The sequence below is a fragment of the Puma concolor genome, chromosome B2 (assembly GCF_028749965.1).
Source record: "Puma concolor isolate L17-30 chromosome B2, mPumCon1.1.hap2, whole genome shotgun sequence".
NCBI classification, from domain to species: Eukaryota; Metazoa; Chordata; class Mammalia; order Carnivora; family Felidae; genus Puma; species Puma concolor.
The window spans coordinates 118321468-118346839 of record NC_141671.1 but is presented as its reverse complement, the minus strand read 5'-3'; the positions used below and the strand labels follow the sequence as shown (position 1 = coordinate 118346839).

General features: G+C 36.2%; 1 protein-coding gene across 5 annotated transcripts in view; it reads right to left on the bottom strand.

Moving 5' to 3' along the window:
* The window catches only part of LAMA2 (laminin subunit alpha 2), a 622089-nt gene that overhangs the window by 475159 nt on the left and 121558 nt on the right, over positions 1-25372 (bottom strand). The window lies entirely within an intron of this gene.

Here is a 25372-nt window from a genome sequence, read left to right as displayed (position 1 = left end):
CAGTCACTTAAGTGACCAACTCTTCATTTAGGCTCAGGTTGTGAACTCACAGTGCATGGGTTCAAGCCCCACATCTGGCTCTGTGCTGACAGCACAAAACTTGCTTGGGATTTTGTCTCCCTCTCTCTGCCCCTCTCCCACCGCCCCCCTCCAAAAAAGTAATAAAAATAAACTTATAAAATATCTTCTCTTCATGTCATTGGCAAAAGATCTTATTGAATCTTCCATCTTCCACTTCAGCTATTTTGTATTTAGTAGTAAACTATAATCGTATATAAAGATTTTGTGTAACTAAGCGTTTATGATTTCTGTGGCCATTTTTATTCTCCAATTACCATGTAGCATTAAGTGGTTGTTATAATTCCTTTTATTCAGACTGGAGAAAATAGCAAATGATGAAAGATTTTGGAAAACGATTCTTTACTGCCTTCTGTGCTACAAAGCCATATTATATAGCAATGAGTTATCAGAAACAAGTAGTTATAGTGGTCCACGATCATATACCAGCAATTATTTCTTAGATACAATAGAAGTTTAAGCTCACTCAGGTAAAATCACAGAGACCCATGACAGTGTATAGTTGGGAAGGCCTTTCATTCCATATGAACTCAGGTTTTTCTTTCTAAAACTTCATGTCAATTTTGCCTCATACATGTCTAGTATTTGCATTTTATGGACCTCATTTCCTGACAATATGGTAAAGCCATTTGTCAGAAGCCACTCTTTAACTGAAAAACTTGTCTTGGAGAAAATACATCTGCGATTCCAGACGATTTGACTCGATTTATATACGGAACGTGCTAACCATCTAGGTGGTCTCTGCTCTATACACACGCCAGGTAGGTCTACATTAATTCGACCTCTGCTAGAAAGATCTTTATTAACTAAATCTTATGTCCCAACGTTTTACTGAGATCCCCAGAGTTTTGAGTTCATAGGTGTTTTCTTCCTTATCTTGCAAACTTAGCACGTGCTAGGTACAGAGTAAGCACTCAATATATTTATAAAATGAAGGAACCCCAAAGATTGGCCTCATAAATGTTCTTTGCATCATCTTCATCTTCACCCTCATCCTCATCACCAGCCTTACTGAATGTTTATAATGTTCCAGGCATTGTTCTGGCTTCATGGGCTAATTTGCTTCAAATGGCACCCACATGAGCAGCATGCTACTGTTGCCCTTATTTTATTATGACGTGCAGTAACTTGCCTAGGATTACAGATAGCAAATAGCAGAGCCATGATTTGAGACCACGGAATCTGGCTCCAGAATCTATCCTTTTAATCACTCTAGTGCTTGTTCTCTACAATGTCAAATGACACCCTACCTGAATCTAGTGCTAATATGTGGTCCTGGTTGACCTTAGAATTGCACTGAAGGAAGTAACAGTACAGTGAATGAGAAAGATTTTTAAATGATTTTAATTTCTTTGGTAATCATTCTCAACAATTTCGAAGAGGTAAGCGAATTCCTAAGACCAGCACCACAATTATCATCTCAGTCACTCTCAGGGTCTCCCAAAAAGTTGCCTTCAGACTATTTCTCTCTCTCTTCCCTCCCTCTCCATAATTCACCAGCCTCTAAAATCCCTCAGTTCTGATGCTCTAATCTAGCCAGGCCCGAGCCTGCTGGCCCTCCTGCCTTGTGCTTCTCTCCAGTGAATAGTTACTTGAGGTTTCCAATTTTTCCTTGTTTGCCAGAAGGTCAAAACTTACTTTTTTACTCAATTGCAGCCACTATCTCATTCATTCTTCCTGATAAGTTTATTTCCCCAAACCCCTCATTTCCCTCATCTATTTGCTCTGACCCTCACTCAATGAGACATTCTATCGTTAAGACGTGCACAGATGATCGTTGATCAGAAAAATATTAGCCATTCATAAAGCTATTGTTACTTATTTCATGAGGAAATATAGAGTGTTTTCTAAATGGTAAATTACTGTAAGTACAACGGTTATTAACTTTTTTTTAGTCTTCTTTGTATACAGGCTTATTGGAAACTACCTCAGTTTTGTGAAGTTAACCACATTATAAATTTTGAAAATAATTTGATCATCCCCAAAACATTATCTCTCCACCTTAGACACTTTATTCTCTATATTTGTAAATGATATATGATTAAATAAATATGATATGTCTGCCCATCTTTCTCTTCTGCCATTCATCCCCATTTTGCATTTAACTGTAATGCATTGAGCACATACTATGCCAGGTACCATAAAAGATTTGAGAATAAAATACCATTGAGATAGGCTTATTGTGGAAGTGATCTTGAGCTAAATCTCAAAGGAGAAATAGAAGTTTATCTGGTAGAGAAAAGGAAAAAACAAACTCACCAGGCAGAGGGAATAGCATATGAGTATGGACTTTTTCTGGAAAACTTAAGCGAATGTTGAGCGACTGAGTAGTTGACTTTAGAATTATTCTAACCCATTAGATTATGTGATTATACAGACATGGATACAGATACAGATATATAGATATAGATATGGATACAGATCTAGATACATAGATTACACACAGAGGATACTTAATGGTTCACATAGACATCAACACAAACTGCTGCTTACTTGTCACTGTTAGTAATTTGTTTTAGTGGGATTTTTTTCCCCCAGGTCTTTATAATTTTAGTGTGTAGCATAGAACAAAGTTGGTAATTAGAAGGAAGAGATACGCTGTTTTCAGGAGGGCAAAACTCTACTTCTTATCTTGCTGGCCTGTAGTAGGAGTTTAGGTAGTTAAGCCTGTTCTTATCCTTCCAAACAAAGCCAGCTCACTTACACAAAAGGCATCTCAGGCAGTGGCCAACATCTCTAAAACTGCCCCAGGACACTGTTGGTTTTTCTCTGTGATCTTTGTCTCCTCCTTCAACTCTGACTAGTTCTGATTTTGACCCTGGCCTTGAGAAGGTTTTGTAGGTATGGGTAAGACTCCCTATGCCTGGCTTTGGAGCAGCCCTGTGTGGAACCTGATTTGAGTAGGCTCAACCTCCATTTTCTCAGGTCTGAGTAATCATGGGAGGGGTCCATAAAGGAAAGACGGCTGGCGAAAACTACTTTACTGTATATTGTGTGGTCCAAAACATAGAATTGAATTACACCCCAATTTCCCTACAGAATTAAGTGGATAAAATGTGAACGACATGACATGGCTATAAAAGAATTATAGGTAGAAAAGTAACACTGATTCAGAAGCTATTTCATATTCATTAAGTAATAGGACTTAATCCCCCCATCACCCCATTGTATAGAATTTATCAGTCTCATTTTACAAATGAAGAAAGTGCAGCTCAGAGAACAAAAGCAATATGTACAAAATTATGAATTAGTAAGATTGATAACTATGATTTGAACTCAGCTCTTTAACCAAGAAAACGTATTCTAATTTTTTTTAATGTTTATTTTTTGAGAGAGAGAGACAGAGTGTGAGCAGGGGAGGGGCAGAGAGAGAGAGGGTAGACACAGAATCTGAAGCAGGCTCCAGGCTCTGAGCTGTCAGCACAGAGCCCTAGGCGGGGCTTGAACTCATGAACCATGAGATCATAACCTGAGCCGAAGCTGGATGCCTATCAGGGCATAAAAAAGAGCCAAAACTTGGTCCTCAGCAATGCTTATCCATTTACATCCACTGTAATGGATATGACTTATCCAGTTGCCAGTCTTTTGTTGTTTCATAGAGTTTTCTATCCATAAACAAAGAAATTAATAAAATTTACATTTATTATCTTTCAGTTCTTTCCATTGATTTGTTTCTGTTACACTTACTGATCAGGTGCTCAAAATTAACCTTTTCAATTTAATCGCCTTGCTTTGTGGTTAGGAAACAGTTGCCTTTTAAAATTTTATCAGCTATTTTACTGTTTATTTCTTACAAAAATCAGTAAACTATATTGGTCAGGGAAGGTCTCCAATTAGTTGCTAACAACCAGTTTGAAGAGTCAGTCAATATCTGAGCTTTTATTGAATCTTCAGCAGGTTGTATTAGAGATGGCAGCCCACTTCCATTATATGTTAAATCTATTAAACTGTACCTATTTATTCCCATTCAAAAGCAGCAGGGTAATATTTATTTCCACTTTCAATACGGGTTGCTTGGTTAAGATTATGTAAACATTGTGAATATAAATAAACTACAAATAGCTGGTGAACCCTTATAGAGTATTGACTTACAGCCTTTTAATTCAATTTGAGGTCATGTAATGTTAATGACATAAAAGCCAGTCATCATCACCCATACAATTATGATTGACTTTTTTTTTTTCTGAATAGTATGCAGACTAAATAAATTTAGCTGGATTTGTGGGATAACAAAATCTGAACAAAAAAACAGATAAAATTTTTTCTACCTATATATTTTCTTTGGAGATTAGAATATGATTACTATAAAGAAAACAACAATATATTCTGTTACATAACGTATACATTTTTTAAAATTTATTTTTAAATTTACATCCAAGTTAGTTAGCATACAGTGCCACAATGATTTCAGAAATAGATTCCTTAGTGCCCCTTACCCATTTAGCCCATCCCCCCCCACAACCCCTCCAGTAACTCTCAGTTTGTTCTCCATATTTATGAGTCTCTTCTGTTTTGTCCCCCTCCCTGTTTTTATATTATTTTTGTTTCCCTTCCCTTATGTTCATCTGTTTTGTCTCTTAAAGTCCTCATAGGAGTGAAGTCATATGATTTTTTTCTTTCTCTGACTAATTTTGCTTAGCATAACACCCTCTAGTTCCATCCACATAGTTGCCAATGGCAAGATTTCATTCTTTTTGACTGCCGAGTAATATTCCGTTGTATATACTATACCACATCTTCTTTATCCATTCATCCATCGATGGACATTTGGGCTCTTTCCATACTTTGGCTATTGTTGATTGTGCTGCTATAAACATGGGGGTGCATGTGACCCTTCAAAACAGCATATATCCCTTGGATAAATACCTAGTGGTGCAATTGCTGGGTCATAGGGTAGTTCTATTTTTAGTTTTTTTTTTTTTTTTTCCCCAACGTTTTTTATTTATTTTGGGACAGAGAGAGACAGAGCATGAACGGGGGAGGGGCAGAGAGAGAGGGAGACACAGAATCGGAAACAGGCTCCAGGCTCCGAGCCATCAGCCCAGAGCCTGACGCGGGGCTCGAACTCACGGACCGCGAGATCGTGACCTGGCTGAAGTCAGACGCTTAACCGACTGCGCCACCCAGGCGCCCCTCTATTTTTAGTTTTTTGAGGAACCTCCATACTGTTTTCCAGAGTGGCTGCACCAGTTTGCATTCCCACCAGCAATGCAAAAGAGATCCTCTTTCTCCGCATCCTCACCAACATTTTTTGTTGCCTGAGTTGTTCATGTTAGCCATTCTGACAGGCATGAGATGGTATCTCATTATAGTTTTGATTTGTATTTCCCTGATGATGAGAGATGTTAAACACTTTTTCATGTGTCGGTTGGCCATCTGGATGTCTTCTTTGGAGAAGTATCTACTCATGTCTTTTGCACATTTCTTCACTGGATTATTTGTTTTTTGGGTGTTGACTTTGATAAGTTCTTTATAGATTTTGGAAATTATTTATCTGATATGTCATTTGCAAATATCTTCTCCCATTCCGTTGGTTGCCTTTTAGTTTTGCTGATTGTTTCCTTTGCCATGCAGAGCTTTTTATTTTGAAGACGTTCCAATATTTCATTTTGCTTTTGTTTCCCTTGCCTCCAGAGACATGTTGAGTAAGAAGTTTCTGTGGCCAATATCAAAGAGGTTATTGCCTGCTTTCTCCTCGAGGATTTTGATGGCTTCCTGTCTTACATTTAGGTCTTTCATCCATTTTTGAGTTTATTTTTGTGTATGGTATAATTTATACATTTAATAAATAATCTAGAAAAGGATAGTCTATAATTGAAAAACAGCAATTTTTCAAAATATGACTAATATTTACAAAATTCACCAAATTTTCATTTGGATGTTTTTATACTATCTTTGCTCATCCAAATACTATGGTATGTTTGTAGATGTTTGCATTATTGTGATGATTTGCAACCTCAAAATTCCACATTCTGGTTTCAAAGAGCAGAAGCATTTTTAAAACCTGCATATACAAGTTCTACTCTTAATAATTGTGGGGTAGCTCCCAGGGAACCAACCTTCTCACAGATAACAGGTATGAATTCTAAACAAAATATATTTTTAAAAATCCCAAATACCTAAAAGCAATGGAGAACAACCCCAAACAAGTAAGCTGGGAGGGATGTGTATGCTTGGAAAGGGGAAGATACGGGATGCGTTTCAGAGTGCACAGGGCACAGTGGCTAAAAGTGAAGTAGAATTCCACAGTGTCTCTTGTCTGTTTGTCTTTTTCTAAACTATCTTGAAAAAACAGAGGCCAGAATTATGAACAGCCACAGCTGCTACGAAGTGAAGGAAAAATATTGGGAAAAACCTGTAAAAGGAGCCTCAAAGTATGTGTATAAACTCTTCCCAAATCTCTCACTGATGCCAGACCTGAATATGACCCAGGAAGATGCCAAGCATACAAACTGGGGCTAAAAGAACACAGAAATCTACAGTAGCTGCATTCCACAGGAAAGACTACAGTTTGCTGTTTGAATCCACATACGTTAACCAACTGATATAACACAGAAATAAAAAATGGAGGACTATTCTTCAGGAAAACATAACAGAATCCTGAGTTTCTATAAATGTATCATTCACAATATCCAGGATGCACTTTTTTAAAAAAATTATTAAACATACGAAGAAACAATAAAATGCTACCCATGCTTACAGCAGTGCATAGATCAACACTGGTATCACCCAGATACTGAAGTTAGCATACAAATATTTTTAAGCAGCTTTTATACCCATAATCAAGGACACACACAAAAAATGCTTACAATGAAAAGACAAATAAGAAGTTTCAGTAGATGAAAAGAAACTACAAAAAATATCAAATATAAATTATAGAACTGAAAAATGCAGTATCTAGAATATAAAAAAATAACAGCATAGGATTAATAGAAAATTGGAGATGAGAGAAAAAAAGTGTAAGTAAACTTGAAAAAAAACTGATAGACTTTTTCCTAAGTTCTTTTTTTTTCACAAAGAGATAGGGAGTGAGCAGGGGAGAGCCAGAGAATCCCAAGCAAGTTCCAAACTCAGTGCAGAGCCCAACGTGGGGCTTGAACCCAGAAACAGTGAGATCATGATCTGAGCCAAAATCAACAGTCAGATTCTTAACCAACTGAGCCACACAGGTGCCCCTCCTAAGTTCTTTAAATACATTTTAATGTTTAAAGAAAAAATATATAATATTTGGGGGGGGGGTTGGGCAGGGAGGGTTACAGTGTATGTTAATGTAACACATATGACAATTATAACAAAGAAATGGTGGGTGGAGAGATCATGGTAAATAGACCTACATATCTCCAAGGTTCTTATGCTTTACAGTAAGTGGTAGATTATTAAAAATATTGACAGCACCAAATGTTTGAAGGTTTGTGGAGCAACTGGACTGGAATTCTACTCCACTGCTGTTGGGAGTGTAAATTAGTACAACGGCATTAGAAAAAAGTCAAGCATTTTTTTTTAAATAAATTTAAACCTAGATCTACTTCATGACCCTACATTCCACCCATAGGTAAAATCCCAAGAGAAATGACAGTATGTGTCTATGAAAAGACCTATACAAAAATGCACATGGAAGCTCTTATTATAATAACCCAACCTGGAAATAGCTCAAGTTTTTAATCAGTGGGAGAACTGATACAGAAACGGTGGTTTATTCACACAATGGAAATGTATTCAGTATGGAACAAGATGACTCCCAAAAGCAATATGTCAAATTAAAGAAGCTTTACAAAAAAGAGTGCATGTTCTATTATTTGACTTTTTAGAACAGACAAATCTAATCTATTGGGAAAATAGAAAAAAAAAAAAAAATTGCTTTGAGGGGTAGACTGACCGGAAAGAGGCATAAGACAATTTCTGGGGTAATGATAATATTCCTGATGGGATTTTATATTATACAAGTGTGCACATCTCTTAAAACTTATTAACTGTCACACTCAATGAGCACATGCTACACCCAGGGAGGACGTGTGCATTTCACTGTAGGTAAATTTTACCTTAAAAAAGTAAACCAATATTGAACTCTAGTTAGTAATATTCATATTGAAGAGTTTAAGCATGAAGTTTCCAAGAGATGCTGAGTATATGAGTGTTTACTGGATGATTCTTTCAATTTTTCTGTATGTGGGGAAATTTTAATAAAATTTGGCAAAGAATCTAAAGAAATATTATACATGTATATATATGTGTAAGTATATGTCTGTATATATAACCACATACACATATATGTAGATGTACATGTGCGTACATGCATATACATATGTATATATATTATTTCTTGCATTTCTTGGTTTTTATAAATTGTCAATGCAAGTAACAATAGAACTTCAAATTGACATTTCTTAAATCAAATGGGGAACAGTTTGTTAGATACTACAGAGGAAAACTGTCTTTTCAATCCCTGTCAGAATCAGTGGAAACAAGCAAAAGCAGGTGCTAGATCAGCAAAACAGATGAAAGTCTCCCCAAGACCCCAGCAGGCCAGTAATCAGCAGGTAACTCTATTTTCCTCGTACAGCTTTCCAATCCTTCCAGCTTTGATTTCATAAAAATAAAGAACTTTGACTTAGAATCATATTTAATACATAAGTGCTGTCTTTTGAAGAAGTACAAGTGAGTCATCGAGAAATGCATTCAATGTCCTCATAAGTGATCTGCTGTGTGGCACGGTTCGGACTGGTTTCTTAGGCTTTAGGTGATGTTTCTCTAGGTGGCGAACTAGACGGTTGTCTTCTGGTAGCAAAAAGAATTCAGTTCAAAGAAGCCTAGTAAGAATCTGAACTTTAAGAATGAAGAACATAATTCCCCAAACCTAAGTGGCACTGTTAGTTTTCAAACCCAGTTACTGTGATCCCAAATGGGTTAGAATTAATTTTATTATTGAAGACTCACTGGCCTTACTCCCCTCCCAGCTCTAAATGAAAATTCTTTTCACCTACTACTACACAATTCCTCAGTTTTCCACCATCCAGTTCTCCTTTTCCCTTCCATACACACACTCACAGGCCAATTTCCATCATAATTTTGTAAGTCTTGAAATCTGTTTCCAAATTTCTCCATTTTAAGAGAGCACTTCTTCAGCCTTCTTATTGTAACTGAATCCTTGCTTTCCTCTGACAGTGACACTCTGTAGATCTCCCCAGTGGATCCCTAGAACCACTGGGAAAGGAAAAGTAGCTTCTTTTAACCGGCTTTTAACTGCTACTTAAAAAACAGTTCCTCTCGTGGCTCATAACTTCTTCTTTAAAAGTTTAAATCATATGCTCATCTCCATTACTGACTGACCTCATGAAGGCCACCCACAAAAACATTGCTGATTCTTTATCCCCCAGATCTCTGCCATTTGCACCCAATAGGTGAACATCAACCAGCCTTCCTGTTATTCCACAGAAACTAGAAAATGTTAAATGGTTCTTTGAGAAAAAATACGTCTGACTTCTCACCATTCTAAGATTTCTGCTTCCAATTTTTTTTTGTCTCCACCTTAACATCCTCTTTCTCTTTCTCTCTCTCCTCATCTATCTGTCTATACTTTTATATAAGGATAACCTGTCCTGTCTTACCTCTACTGCAATCACACCGTAACTTGTCTTTCTGCATGTCTCCACTTCTGTTCATCTGCCACTGTGTCATGAAAATGATCTTCCTAAAAATTAAGTCTGATCACATCATTTTTTTTCACTTCTTTTTAACAACCTCTGTGACTCATCTGTTGCCTATAGGAGAATAGTCACTCCTTGCTCCCCTGGACATTTATAATCAGGCCCTTATCTACCTCTCTAAACTTATCTGTACACATCAAATGTACTGACATCTTACTGTTTAAAACTATACCAGGTGTTTTGAAAATTCTACATCAGGCATTGCCTCGCCAATTATCTTATATTCTATAATATTTTTCTTTTTCTGTGCATGGCCATCTACTCACCTTTCATGACCTGACCCAGCTCCCATATCCCCAGCTCTGTGAAAGTATTTTCTGACTTTGCCACATAAAATGCTGTTTCCTTGTTTTTTTTTATTTTTTAAAGTTTATTTATTTATTTTTGAGAGAGAGAGAGAGCACACACACAAGTGGGGGAGGGGCAGAGAGAGAGAATCCCTGTCTACACTGTCAGTGCAGAGCCTGATGAGTGGCTCGAGCCCACGAATGGCGAGATCATGACCTGAGCCAAAACCAAGAGCCAGATGCTTAACCAACTGATCCACCCAGATGTCCCTGTTGTTTCCTTCTTGGTGTCCACACAATACTTAGTTGATATTTTATTATAACCCTCATCACACTGAAACTTCAATACCCTTTACAGTGGATTTCTACTTTATAACATCATTGAATATAGGGTTAACACTAGCTAGCCTGTTATAACACTCAAATTTAAATTTATTGAATGAGAAGAAATAGATGCACTTGTGTATTCTTTCTAGAGAGAAATCTGGCAAACCAAAGCCAGTAAACTGATCACACCCTTGATTTAGTAAAAACGTAGAACCCTATTTGGGCATTCTAGCTCAGTGAAATAATTCAAAGAATCCAAGCTATGTGAAACTATGCCAGACCTTTATCATTTCTTGGCTCCAGCCTCCATTTCTACTCTTAGGTAATTGGCACTGTATTTAGTACAAAGGGTACATAGTTCCTCACCCCCTGCTAGGGAAGTAGAAGTAGGAAAGATCTTTCCTCTCCCCTTCCTTTAACAGTTTGGGCATGTGCCCATGATGTTAGCCTAGGGTTGTGAATCTTAAGCACTTAAAGAACAGGGCTAGGGAATAATGAAAAAAAAGATGACCGCTAAAGAGATAAAAGTATCAGTGGTGGTGGGAAAAAGAAGGGGTAAAGGGCAATATCTGTAGAAAGACTCTAACTAGACTATTCAAGCAGTGAGACCTGCGAATGGCCTTGATGAGCACCATGTGCCATGCCTTGTGCTCAAAACTTTCCAACAATTCTGCAAGTTATGTGATACACTTTAAGTACATTTCTGCTTAAGTTAAACAGTATTGGTGCCTTCTGTTTCTTCTGATCAAGAAGCCAGAAGGATATAAAGACCCTACATTATGTTTATACATTCCCCACCCACACACACATGCACACACACACAAAGATCAAGAGAGTAATTTTATTATAACAAAATAAATAAATAGACATGTAGTTGTTTCATTTAAGCATCTTTAAGATAAAATGTGAAGGAACAGTAGTAGTGACAACAATCACAATTATTTACGGAAAGACCCAGTGCTTATACAATGATCACAATCAGAAGTGGCCACTTTCTTTTAACGTTTATTTATTCATTTTGAGAGAGAGAGAGTGAGCAGGGAAGGGGCAGAGAGAGGGAGAGAAAGAATCCCAAGCAGGCTCTGCACTGTCAGCAGAGTCCATCATGGGGCCGAACTCATGAGAACCGTGAGATCATGACCTGAGCCAAAATCAGGAGTCACTTAGCCGACTGAGCCCTCCAGATGCCCCAAGAAGTGGCCACTTCAAAAATTGTTTCACAATGAAAATTTCCTTCTAGGTTTTTTGGTTGTTTTCCCCTTCACTATGTTCTTTTTTGATTACCTTGAAATGTGTGAAGTTTGGTAAACCATCACTTTAAAATGATGATAACCTAACTCATGTCTTTAAAGAAAATCTTTCTAATGTAATCTGGCAAAAATAATTTCTAAGTATATATTTCTTGTTTTCATCAGTTTAAACTAAGTAAATATCGTGGGAGTAGTTGTTTTTCATTGCCTGTGCCTAACATATACAATTTTTATTACTACTTAGATATTGATATATATGTTCATATATCAGTACACACAATACATATATTTTAATTTCTCAAATCATGGTTCTTGTTAACATCTACAGTCAACCTACCAAAGACCATCACTAATATAATAACAGATGGCACATAGATATTTGCTACGGAAAAGTCACCCAGTCAGTGACTTCTCTTCAATATAGTCAATTTCTTAATAATTAAAAAAAAATCATCCCATATTGTTTACAATACATCACAGATGTCTCTTTCCCCTCTCCCCACCTCCAATTATTCCTCTTACTCTTGGTACCTAATATTTCTCCTGCTTGTTTATGCCAAGCACCCATCACTTCTCAAAGAGTAAGAGGAAACTGTTTGAACGTCTCTAACTTTCCATTTAAGTCTCTAAGGTCTGTGGAGCATTTTAAAAAGTATTCAGGCAGGCAAACAGAGCTGTTTGCAAGTGCTTCAGTATTTGAAAGACAAAAGAAAACCTGCCAATTTAAAATGTTCTAAGATGCATCAAGGAAGAAAAGGAGATACTTGTCTGCTGAAATTCTGAGCTATGTGGGTGTGGGGGAACACATTGGTATAAAACAAAAATGGGATGAAGCAAAATGTTGCCGAAGAGAATGATTTCCAGCTGTGCACTGCAGGAAGTAACTCAATGCTCTTGATACATGATGCAGATGAAGAGTTTTATAGAACTAGAAAATCAGTCCAATTTGAACTAATAGCCATCCAGACACAACAATGCTTGTAAGCTGGAAAAAAAAAAATAATAATGCTGAATCTAGTTGTTCAGGGAGAAAAAAAAAAAAAAAGAAACAAGGAGAGCATGTATTCTAGTCCAAACTCGCATTTATAGGCCTTTCAAATTTGTCTTGTACTGTTGCTAAGTTCTGCCCTTTCCAGCTTCCAAAATAAAGGATATTTTTGGAGACTTCTGAGTTGGTCTGGTCTCCTTTCTTCTTTTTCCATAAGGAAACATAGTACATGTCTCCCTGTGGAATTAATCTTAAAAATTCTTGGGGCGCCTGGGTGGCTCAGTCGGTTAAATGTCAGACTTCAGCTAGGGGCATGATCTCACGGTTGGTGAGTTCGAGCCCCACATCGGGTTCTGTGCTGAAAGCTCGGAGCCTGGAGCCTGCTTCCGATTCTGTGTCTCCCTCTCTCTCTGCCCCTCTCCCACTAGCAGTCTGTCTCTTGGTCTCTCAAAAACAAATAAACATAAAAAAAATTTTTTTAATTCTTTACTCTGTTCCTTCCAAACAGATTAAGAAGAAAATTTAAGTATTTTCATTTTCACCAGAGACAAACCAAATGCAACCATTTGTATTCCAATGGCGCCTAAGCAAGCTGTGCTTGTGGCATATCAATACTATTCTATGTAGCAGATATTCTTACTAAAATGAGGACTAAGAGAGCCATTATGAACTGAAATGACATCTAGCCACTTGGCCCAGACAAGCACTATAGGATTTTATTAAATTCCTCACAAAGGGTATCATTTATCTTATTCAAACAAGATTATATCATGAATTTACAGTGACCTAAAACTTACACATACATAAGATAATAACTGCCATTGTAGCCCAGATATCTGGCAAGAATACTCACTGACAGATATATACCAGGAAGGGCAGGGCAATTCATCTCCGTGACAATGACTTCAAGCAAGGCATTTGTATGCAGAGTTCTTCAAACTCCTCCAAATAGTATGTTTGAAACCAACTCTAACTATCCTATGCCTGGTAAATTGAAGTTGAACACACTACCTCTGATCAATAAAAATTCCTTGAAATGCAGAACAAAACCCCCCAATTTAGCAAACTATCATCAGGAGGGCTAGATTGAATAGATTCTTTATCTAACTTCAAATTTACCTCCCCCAAATACAGGTCCCTGCTACTCTCCCTTCTGCCACTTGTTGAGTATTCAGTGGACTGCTCTGATCACAAAATTTCTGGTCCTTCCACTTTCCATGGAAATCGTATCCTCTATCCATTTAAAATTAGAATCTACAAACTACTTTGTTTTGTTTTGTTTTGTTTTGTTTTAATGTACTACTTGTAGAACAGTTCTGATTCATCCTAAAGGTTTTCAAAATCATATGATAAAAGTAATTATTATAGCTGGGGTACTTATTTAGAATGTTCTAGCATAAGGGTACCCAAAATATTCCTTGAGGGGGTGGCAGTTGGGGAAAAATAGACTGCTCCAACTTCTTCCAACCTCACTTCATCAATATCAGCAGAACATATGTTCGGTATCTGCTCTCTTCTGCCTGGCTTACAAAACCAAGCCTAGAAACTAGATGTCTCTTTGGCAGGTCTGCCCGCAAACTCAAAACGGGAAGCAAAAAAGGCAAGGAAAGGAAAGGCAAAACATTTTTAAGTCCCTGAATATGAAATGGAGAGCCGTAAATTGGCAATGACCCCGTCACCAGAGGTGTTTGTAATATAGAACACAAATTGAAAACTTTGTGTCTATCTGCTGTTAACAATCCAAAATGTAAAAATAAAAATATGATAAATCCCTAAGCTGATTGCTCTGTGAGGAGCATAAGCTTGCATTTACATCCCTCACACAAAAATATCAGAAGGGGCTCATGTAAGCTTTGAGTCACACAATGGCAGCTGGAAAGATGCTGTTCCCCATGGGCCCTGCTCTTTAAGAACTGCTAGACAATTTCTTATCTCTAATGATGAAACATATATTAAAAAACATTGTTCTACACCATGTTTCCTCTGGTTTAAAAGACAGAAGAAGAAGAGGAAGAAGCAGCAGCAGCGAAAGGAGGAGAAGAAAACAATGAAAAGCTACATTCATTTGCTTTTTCTTTTTCATTTGTTTGTATTAATAAATATACAAGTTTCTCGGGTCTTGATCCTATATCCTCTTTCTGTTTTTTTTTTTTTTTAATTTTTTTTTAAGCTTTATTAATCTCTGAGAGACAGAGCATGAGCTGGGAAGGGACAGAGAGAGGGAGACACAGAATCCGAAGCAGGCTCCAGGCTCTGAGCTGTCAGCACAGAGCCCGATGTGGGGATCAAACTCATGAACCCTGAGATCATGACCTGAGCCGAAGTTGGATGCTCAACTGACTGAGCCACCCAGGCGCCCCTCCTTTTCCTGTTTTATTCTCCTCCTCAAATAATCTCATCCACTTCAAAGCCATTCACATACCATCTGCATAGTACAACTCCCAAGTTATATCTCCAGGCCAAAGATCTCTTTGAAGCGCAGGCCTCCTGGTCCAAATGCTGGGTAACACCTCCACTCAGATGTCTCGCTAGCATCTCAAAGTTTACCCGAAGCAGAGCTCACGACTTCCTATGCTCCAGCACTACCACCATCCCCCCCGCCCCACACCCTGAATTAGCTACTCCTAAATTCTCTCTAGCTCAACACATTCTGCTTTTCCTACCCAGTGTCTCCTACAGAAAGCTAGGAGTCATTTTGCTCCCACTCCACCACTAAATACTATTCTAAGTCCAAAATTAATTTCACATCCGTTTGCTTTTCTCTAGTGCCACTACCAACACTTGGAGCCAAATTATGGCATTTTTAACATCTGGGCTTTTGCAAAAACCTCTTAAATGGACTCCTGTTTACCTTCTGCCTTTTTATCAATCCATTTTTAATAAACTGGATTTTCTTATGGTGCAAATCTGATGAAGTCACTCCTCTTCAAATGTTTTAATGGATTATAACTTAGGTTAAGTTTAAAAATTATTACCCTGCTTACAATACCCTCTCATGACATTCAACCGACTGCCTTTAATCAATTTCCAGAACAAGGCTCTGCTTTTTCCGTCCTCAGGACCGTGTCTAGAAATCCCTGCTCCTTAATTTTCCTCTACTCTTCATACCTCCTACCTTTCACGAGTCTTCCTTCCTGATAACCTTCTTCTTCTGAGATATTTCCTAACCCTTCCCAAACAGTGCCCCTTTACAATCCCTAATTATGCCTTACTTTTCCTCTGTCACACTGATTACAATGTGTAATTTTATAAAACGATTATTTATCCAAAGTCTATCTATCTTGCCGGAACAGCAGCTCCCCAATAGAAGAAGCTATGTTTTTTGTTTTGTTTTGTTTTGTTTTGTTTTTTACTTTGTTCACCATCGTCCTCAGAGCCTCTCCAGGTATGGACACATAAGGTGCTCAAAAATACTCTCTAAGGAAAAATGTAGCTTAGAATTTAGGGCCTCTTCTGATGAAATGGATAACTTCCTTTTATCAAAATATAAAAAGAACAAATCATGAAAAAAGCAAAACAGAACAAACAACGTACAACAAAACAAAACAAAACCACACAGATACAGTTATTTTACTGTTTTAATGACTTGATAACACAGAGGTAATGTTAGCATCAAGGGCTAAAACGAATATTCCTTTATAGTTTATTTTGTTAATTGTCTTCCTAAACTCAAATCCCTATCTCTCAGTAGTTTCTCAGCTTCTGTCTTAGAAAATAAACAAAAAGCTGTCTATGGTGTTCTTTTGTAAGTCACTTTGAATTCTCTCTGGGATTAGGTTAGCTCAGTTGATAAGATTTTGGGGTTAGGAGTTATACTGATTGATTGATTGATGTATTTCCCAAAGCCCCAGGCTATCTACCCACCCCCCACCCCCACCAACACCCTCATCGCACAGAAAAACAAAACCAAAACCAAACGCACACACACACACACAATTTTGGAAGAGATAAATGTACGATTCTAATAAATATAATGTAAAGTTATGCCCACCGATGGCTTGCTTCTGGAACTTTTATACTGCATTATCACTTTCAAATTGCACCAGGTCTCAGTCTGATCCATAGGGTGAAGAATTAGAATAAGAGTCGCATGAAAAAATACTTCACAGCTGACTCAAGCATCTAATTCTGTTTTATGCTTTAAAAGCAAATTCTATGCAGCTTCAGTATATCTACGGAAATACTTGTTTTATAGACAAATTTTTTTTGAAGTGAGATTTGACAGTGTTTATGGCAAAACACTTTGTTCTCTAGCAGCTGTTTGAACACACACATAAATATGCAGGAAAACTCACAAATATTCTGTTTGCTCTTGTAAATACTTGAAGTGAAAAATCAGCATTTTACAGTCATTTAGCATAGTGTTGCTAATAATACTTTTCATTTACCGAGCACACATAAACTCTCAGATATAATGAGGTTTTTGCCAATTTTTTTTTTTTTTTGCTATTTTACCAACATTCTATGACCACCAAACTCTAAGTTCTTTGAAGGCAAAGAGTGTAATTTATTAATCTTTTTATTCTGAGACAACTAGAATCACTGACATCAAATGGGTGCTCACGCATTTTTCATAAAATTAAGGAATCTCATTAATGAATTGATTTAGTCATACCAATTCTAACTTCTTTTTAAAAACTCTGCATGGAGTAAGTACATTTGTTCTAGTTCCTCTAATCTAACACAACAAACACAAACAAAAACAAAAACCACGAGCTTTTCTCACAGGGCATGTACTGTTAATGTTTGTTGAAGCAATGCAACTCATTGATCATAATAAATGTATAGCACTGACCATTTCAAAATATTTTCATGTATCAATTCATTCTCAAAAAAAAAGATAAAGGATAGGCATTATTAGCTGAATTTCATAGATAAAACAATGGGCGATCAGTAATGAGAGATAATTCGCTAAATAAGGAACTTGCGTTTTTCAAACTCAATTCCAGCTCTTTGTTAACTATTTGTAACACATATTCATTGAATTCCTTTCCTCCAACTGCCCAGGCACTCAGCTAGGCAGTAATTATATAAGAATAAACAACACGGGCATGACCCCTTTCTTCACAGAGCTTAAAACCAGTGCAAGAGAACTATATAATAGAATTTTTGCACAGATTTTATTAGAAACATTTCCATATTGGATACAGTAAATACAAGACCAGAAGTAGGGGTGACAGCAGGTAGCAATGAGAAAATTTCAAAGATATTTAAACTAAGTGTGGCCAGCCATCAAGTCCAGACAGTAAGATAAGATAATGGTGGACAGAAGTCCAGAGACACCAGATTAAACTAATCTTCACTTTGCATTCCTAGGCAAAGACCTGGAACCTAGATATGGAGATGAAGAAATTAAAGATAAGGGTCTGGAGAAATGATGTGATTCTGAGTCAACTGTTTGCAGAAAGAAAAACTCTGTATTCTAGTCAAGAGTCAGAGGTAGACTTTAGCGGGCAAGCAGCTCTGCATCAACAGGTAGAGACAAGGGGCACCTGGGTGGCTCAGTGGGTTAGGCATCTGACTTTAGCTCAGGTCACGATCTTGTGGTTCATGAGTTCGAGCCTTCTGTCAGGCTCTATGCTGACAGCTCAGAGCCTGTAGCCTGCTTCAGATTCTGTGTCTCTCTCTCTCTCTGCCCCTCCCCTGCTCATGCTCTCTGTCTCTCTTCCGCTCAAAAAAAATAAAGCAAACATTAAAAAAAAAAATAGGTATTGACAAGAAGTTGGTTGTCCTAGAGGTCTGAGGATAAAGTGACCATGCCATTCCTAAAAATCACCTTAGGTTTTCAAAATTCAAAAATGTCTGAAAAACTGCTTTCAACATGTGACCAAAGATCACTTACTACTGGTCACTAAAAAGATTTCCAAAAACTTTCCTTGATTTTATGGGGTCTTTTGCCCCAGTTTTTCTCACAACTTGTGTATTTGGAAGCATGTTTCTTTTCCCCAATTATTAATGGGCAGTAAGGAAAGAACTCATCATCATCAAGTTTATGTTCTTTAATAACTTCAGTCATCTTTAAATTTTCTAGTTTTCATTAGCATTCCCCCAGAATAAATACCATTGCAACTATTTCCAGATCTTTAAAAAGTGTTTTATCCTCGCTGGAATCCATGAGCTTGGGGCACAAATAGAGAAGACAGGTATCAATATGACTCTGTAATTTGCAGTTGGTTACTGGTTGTTTACATTAAAACCTAATTCAGTTCCCAATCTTGATTGGCAGTCAAAATTGACAGAAGGAAGTTGATAGGCTCCAGGATATATTTTTAGGGATGAAGGAAAACATCTCTGTAAGCATCCGGGGTTGACTAGTCTTTGGAGTATCAGTCTTACTGTAAGTATGATATCCAAAATGAGACAGTCTTGCTTAAAAAGATGTTATGGAAGGTGGCTAACTGTTCTCTAATTAAGTATGCCTAATCAGTTTCCTTTTTCAAGAGTATCACTCTACTAAAATTCCATCCACTTCTGAGTTTTTATATGCCACCACACATGACACACTCTTATTTATACTCTCTAGTATGTTAATTGCATAGTAGTTAGAACTCTTCATTGCTGATGTATAATGAGCTCTCAGATCACTACAGTATCGCAAGCTATTTTTTCTACACGCTTGCACACAGTGTAATTTTTTCGTCATCTTGTTTTAGTGTCATGAGATTTTTGCTTTCAACGTAAATTGCTCTTCAATTGTACTCATGAAACTTCTGATTTGTGTCTGCTCATTTCTCTTACTGTTCTCTCCTTGTATCTAATATTTTATCTATTTTTTTTTACTACTGGTAAATTTAGCAATAAACTATATCATCTAAAATCATATCTAGATAATATATCCTGCATTATTTCAGAAGTGAAATATATATTTGGTGGATTCAGTTATGTCAAGACAGCCAAAGGTTGGTCATTTTTTGTTATTAATATTGAATCTCGTAATAACTGCCAGATTGGTTTATAGAAGTTACAGGTCAGAGTAAAATATTCCAAAAGTAATTCTTTTATTCAAAATATGACAATAATAATAAAGAGTTGATCACATTAGACGCTTAAGTTTAGACACACATAGATTAAATTTAAGGACCATATTGTTTTCCCTCAGACTCCAAAATTTATTCAAGAAGGTCAACTTACTGAATGAAATGTTTTCAGTATATGGATTTATTCACTCACAAAACTATAAATATTAACTGGTCCCAAGCATGTTGAAACAAGAAATTTGAACATTTTCAGAATACTATGTATTTTCTTGGCTACTACAAGAATGCCAAGTAAAGCGTTATTCTTTACAGATATATATTTTGTCTACCCTGTCAGTAATGAAGCAGACTTGTAAATCACACTTATGAAAATAATAGATGGATTTAGGGCCTTAGGATTTCTAGACACATTATAATAAGATTTGTTAATTGTCTTTCTCTAAATTGAAAGCTTATTTAATTAATATACTGGCTTAATGTAATGCTAACCTCAAGAATGTGTTCAAGAAATATTAGATAAATAGATCAACTAATGTATGCATACAACATAAAAGTCTGGTTTTCAATACGAATCAGAAAAAAATTACACTGCAAAGAGCAATAGGAATAGTTTATCATTTAAAATATGAGTAAAATATGGTATTTTGTATGTGTGTGTGTATACATATTGTTTTAGAGCTATCACACATAAACCCTTCTCTTTTAACTTCTAATTATCAGGTCTAAGCTTTGTGTTTCAAAACTATATTCTAATTTCACATTATCTTCAATCAGTACTTATGTAGCTTCAAGCCCCATTTTTATTCAAAGCAGAAATTATTATTTGTCAGATTCTTGTGCATTATAGTCAGATTCAGATCTACATAAGTCCACTTTCCTTATGTTTGTGCCCCACTCCAGATCCTCTGATAACTCTAATTTGGCTCTTAGATTAAATATAAATGCTTCACCTAGGTATTCCAAGTATTCCATAATTTCACTCTAATCCCCTTCCCTACCTAACTTTATTCTAAATTTATCTCTTATTATTATGAGTTAAAATCCCATGCTATAGTCAAATGATTTCATTATTTTAATCAGAAAACACTACCTCTATAAGATCAAATTAGTACTGAGGATGATGAGTATAGTTAACACTGTTGTATGGTGTATATAAAAGCTGTTAAGAGAGTAAATCCAAGAGGGTAAATCCTAACCATCTCATCATGGGCAAAAGACTATATTTTACTTTTTTTTTTTGAAAAATCTGCTAAACCTCTTGTGATAATCATTTTACAATATACATAAGTCAAATCATTATGCCATACATCGGAAACTTATACAGTACCGTATGTCAATTATATCTCAATAAAACTGGGGGAGAAAACCATCTCATCAACCACTACACCTAGCTTATGTTAATATCCCTATCTGAATTATTATTCATAGTTCTTCATTTAATATTTCCTTCAAAATCAGTTAAAAATCCATCCTCTTGAGAAAAATGTCCCATCCTGCTTTACTCATCAATTTTTCTATATCATATAATTTATCATTTCAAAAACTATTCTTTGTCTTACATAGATATACTCCTGACATTAGAACAAAATATTACATGCTAGTTTTGAACACCCAGAATGCCTATCATGTGGTATTCAGAAGTGCATAGTGAGTACTCAAAAGTTCTCATCTCATCAAACTCTTTCATTTCACTTGCACGGTATGAACACACATATCACACACACACACACACACACACACACACACACACACACACACCTCCACATATTAAAGCCTATCAGCTGTTGGGTAAAAATTTTCACAAACTATTACATATGGATTCTAACATATTAATTTATCATTCATTCAGCAAATATTTATAGAGTTCTTGTTATGTACAACATAAGACCAGACTTGAGCTGGTCACTCTGGAGTTACTCATTTCTGTAACTCCTCTGTCAGTGTCTAGCTCAAGCCCTCCACAAAATTAAAATAAACTCAATTGATAAGAATTAGTGTATCTGGGAGTGTCTGGGTAGCTCAGTTGGTTAAACACCTGACTCTTGGTTTCAGCTCAGGTCATGATCTCACAATTTGTGGGTTCAAGCCCCACTGTGCTGGCAGCATGGAGCCTGCTTGTGATTCTCCCTCCCTCTGCCTTCTCCCCCTCCTCATCTCTCTCTATGTCTCTCTCAAAAATAAATAAATAAACATTAAAAAAGAATTAGGGTATCTGTTTTTAAAGTGTTTATTTATTTTGTACAACTATTTACAGAGACATTCTCTTTCAATAAAGGAGTTATTTCTAAGCAAGAGATACGTATTTTATTTATAAATAAATACTTTTATTTTTAATACTGAGTACTAGTTTTCTCTTCTTTTAAAATCAAAATTACCTGGAATTTTCCACTTTGAAAAATGTTCTATTTTAGCTATGGCTGAATAGAGAAAGTAAGGCCTAAGCAGATGGCTGTCAAAACACCAATGACTACATACTATGGGCTGAGAACTTGAACACAAAAATATGCAATGTGGTACAGAGTAGACTTCTTCCATGTAAATGCCAAGGGACATCTGGCTTGAAAACTCTGAAAAATCAATTTGATGCTATTCTATATTTGCTCTGTCTTCCACGAATATTAAATTATATCAGCATCTGCTAGAATCCCTGACAGGAAAGGCCATGTCCCCAGAACGATTTCAAACCCTAGTGTTTCACTTTCCAATATCAGAAAACAGCTGGAAGCTGAAACTGACTTAAAGTGTTGTCTATATGAATGGAGTTTTTTGGGAAATAGAATCCTTATGTCTGAAAGAGTTAATGCATCCCCATTCACAATAAATTCTCCTTTCTCTAACAAAGCCACATATACTAATTGCTTGTAAACAACTCTATTCTTGGAGTTTGTTTCTAAATGTGTAGCTGCTACTTTCATCCTTGCTGTTAGACTCAATTTCAGTGCACATTTATGCAACTGTCTTAATGCAAAATATTTTACCATTGTACTATTTGCAACTTGATAATGTATTTGTGTTAATTAAAATGTTACATATAATTTAACAGGGAAATAGATATTCAACAAATTTAGTTGATACAGTGCAAATGTATTTAATCACCATGGATACTTTTTATACCTGTTCAAAGCCCCTATTTCATTCTGCATCATAGAAAGATAATTGATACCATGATTTCAATCTCACATAACCTATCATTCTATTCCGTATCACATTAAATATGAAATCCCGACTACATATACAGACAGAGTAAGTGCAGGGCATTATCTTAATAAGGTAAATTAATATTCAAATTAAAGCACCAATTCTAGTTGATGGGTAAGTTTGACACACACAAAGAAATACATAGGTGGTTCGTGAAAGTTTGCACGTGTGAGTGTGTGTGCAGGCATGTGCACAGCAAATACATTTCTATGACTGAATCTGCACTGCCTGTGAAGCGTAGCAAGATTGGAAAATGATTCGGAGCTGAAAAAGAGCAAGTACTTTGTTCCACTAGAAAGAAATCACTGTAAATTTTCTTGTGGCTCTATAATGTAGTCAGAATGCTTCAAATGTAATTTTCTTAAATGAGCAAAAACTGCCACAGGTATATCATATGTACCCTGCACCCACCCTGACCACAGAGCTCACATCACTGCTGCTCAGTGGCTATGAAATCTCCCATTTCCCATTTAAAATGCATGAATTTGCACATCATACCAAAAAGAAGCAAACGGTTTCCTTGATTTAAATTTTTTCAATTTAATTGTAATTCTGATATGGTTAGACTCTTTTCTCCATAGACCCTTCTTGTTAGATATGAATTCTCCTTGACCTACTAACAAAGCTATTAATAAAAAAGAGTAATTGTAGCTATATTATAGCAAAATGTGTATCTTTACCTTTAGGAAAGAACAACAATGTTTTCAGATCTCTGTTTTTTAAAAGAAATCCTTAAAAACAAAATTCATGCTTTAAGCTTCTATCATTTCAATGTAATATCATTTCAAATGTACAGACAATGTGTATGAATATTCACACTTTTCTCAGAAATTTACTTAATACAGATAAACAAGCAATCCAGGAGTGAGGGAAAAAATGACTTTTAAAAGTGGAAGGGAAAGGTCATTTTATAGAGTTGCACATTTCATTTATTTTTTCACATTTTATCATATGTCAATTCTCTCTTTTCTGAATGATTCAAACTAGACTCCTCAACAGGTTCACTCAGATATGGACACTTACTATGTATAATGGGAAGTGGTCATTATTGCAATATTTATTTCTATACATCGTGAATACCAACACCATTCAGCACTAAATTAATTTTTAAATTTTCAGAAGTCAAAAGAAAATATTTCTCATGGCACTTGACTATTTTCTCAGACTTTAAGCACATTTCTGCCTAATTAAAATATGGAAAGATATTTGGATATATTATTTCGATCAAGACAGTATGAATTGTTAGACAAATCTATAGCTATACTATAATTTAGTTGAATCTATTCCTTAGGCATACTATATTTCCTCTAGAAATTCAGAAATAATTTTACCATGCTTCTTAAATATTTTTCACACATAATTTAACTTATTTATATGATGCACTTGTTATATAACAGAGTACTTGAGTAGATCCAACACTGAGATTGTATTTAGTTCTAGAGTAAATTTCTGAATTACCCTGCTTTTAATACAGATCAGCTTTGCAAATGCAAGGAAGAGATAAAGAACTTCTCACAGATTGTTGCTAAATTAGCTGCTAATAGACCCTTCCAATCTCAATAAGTAGGTCTCATCTATGCCCCACTATTCATTTGGTCATGATCTTCTGGCTGTGGAACAGTCAGACTGTATTTGTTCATGTACCTGTTCACCAAAAAAATAATAAATATCTATTAAGAATTTATATCAAGCACTATGATATGGAGTGAATGACAAAGACAAAAATAATACTGATGTAGAATTAGTACCCAATGAGCTAGCAAAGTACATGACTTATAAGTAAGTATAATCAAACATTTAATACAAATTGATACAAATACAACAATACGATAAATGTTAAAAGGGAGGGAGATTAAAGAAGTGACTTAATGAGGTTGGCAAATCTGGAGATAAGAGAATAAAACCAGAGTGCTAGTCTAGCAATACAAGCAAGATACAACCATGGCTAGAGAGTACTGACAATAGTACAGAGAGAAGAGGAACAATTTAAGAAATATGAGAGGGTAAAATCAATGAGATTTGTAATTCACTAAACATGAGGAAGACTCAAGGATGATCCCCAGGTTTCTTGGCTAGCACTCAGGTTCGGAATACAGAAAGAGCCACAGATCAGGTTGAAGGTCTAGACCTGGGAATCTCCAATGTACACTTAGAACGGATGCCAAGGAAGTGTTTGCAGATACACAGAGGAAGTCCAGGGAACTGAAAACGAGAAGTATGGAATTCAGAAGAACCTCTAGGCATGTATGAATTACACAGGGGGACCTATAAAGGTTACCCAGAAGTGATCAACCTAAGAGGGCAGAAGAGAATTCAAAGTAAATGTCCTCTCAGAAGTCAATGGGAAAGAGTCCTCAAAAAAAGAGGGAGGGCTCAGACATGTTAAAGGCCACCACAAATTCAATGAAGATAGAGAAAAATCCTCACTGGATTCAGAAATTAAGGGTCTACTGGTGAACTTAATAAGAATAGCTTTATAAAGATGGAAACTGAAGGCAGAATGTCACTAGTTGAGGACTGAATGGATATGAGGCAGCAAGTACGGACATGGATGCAAAGGAGG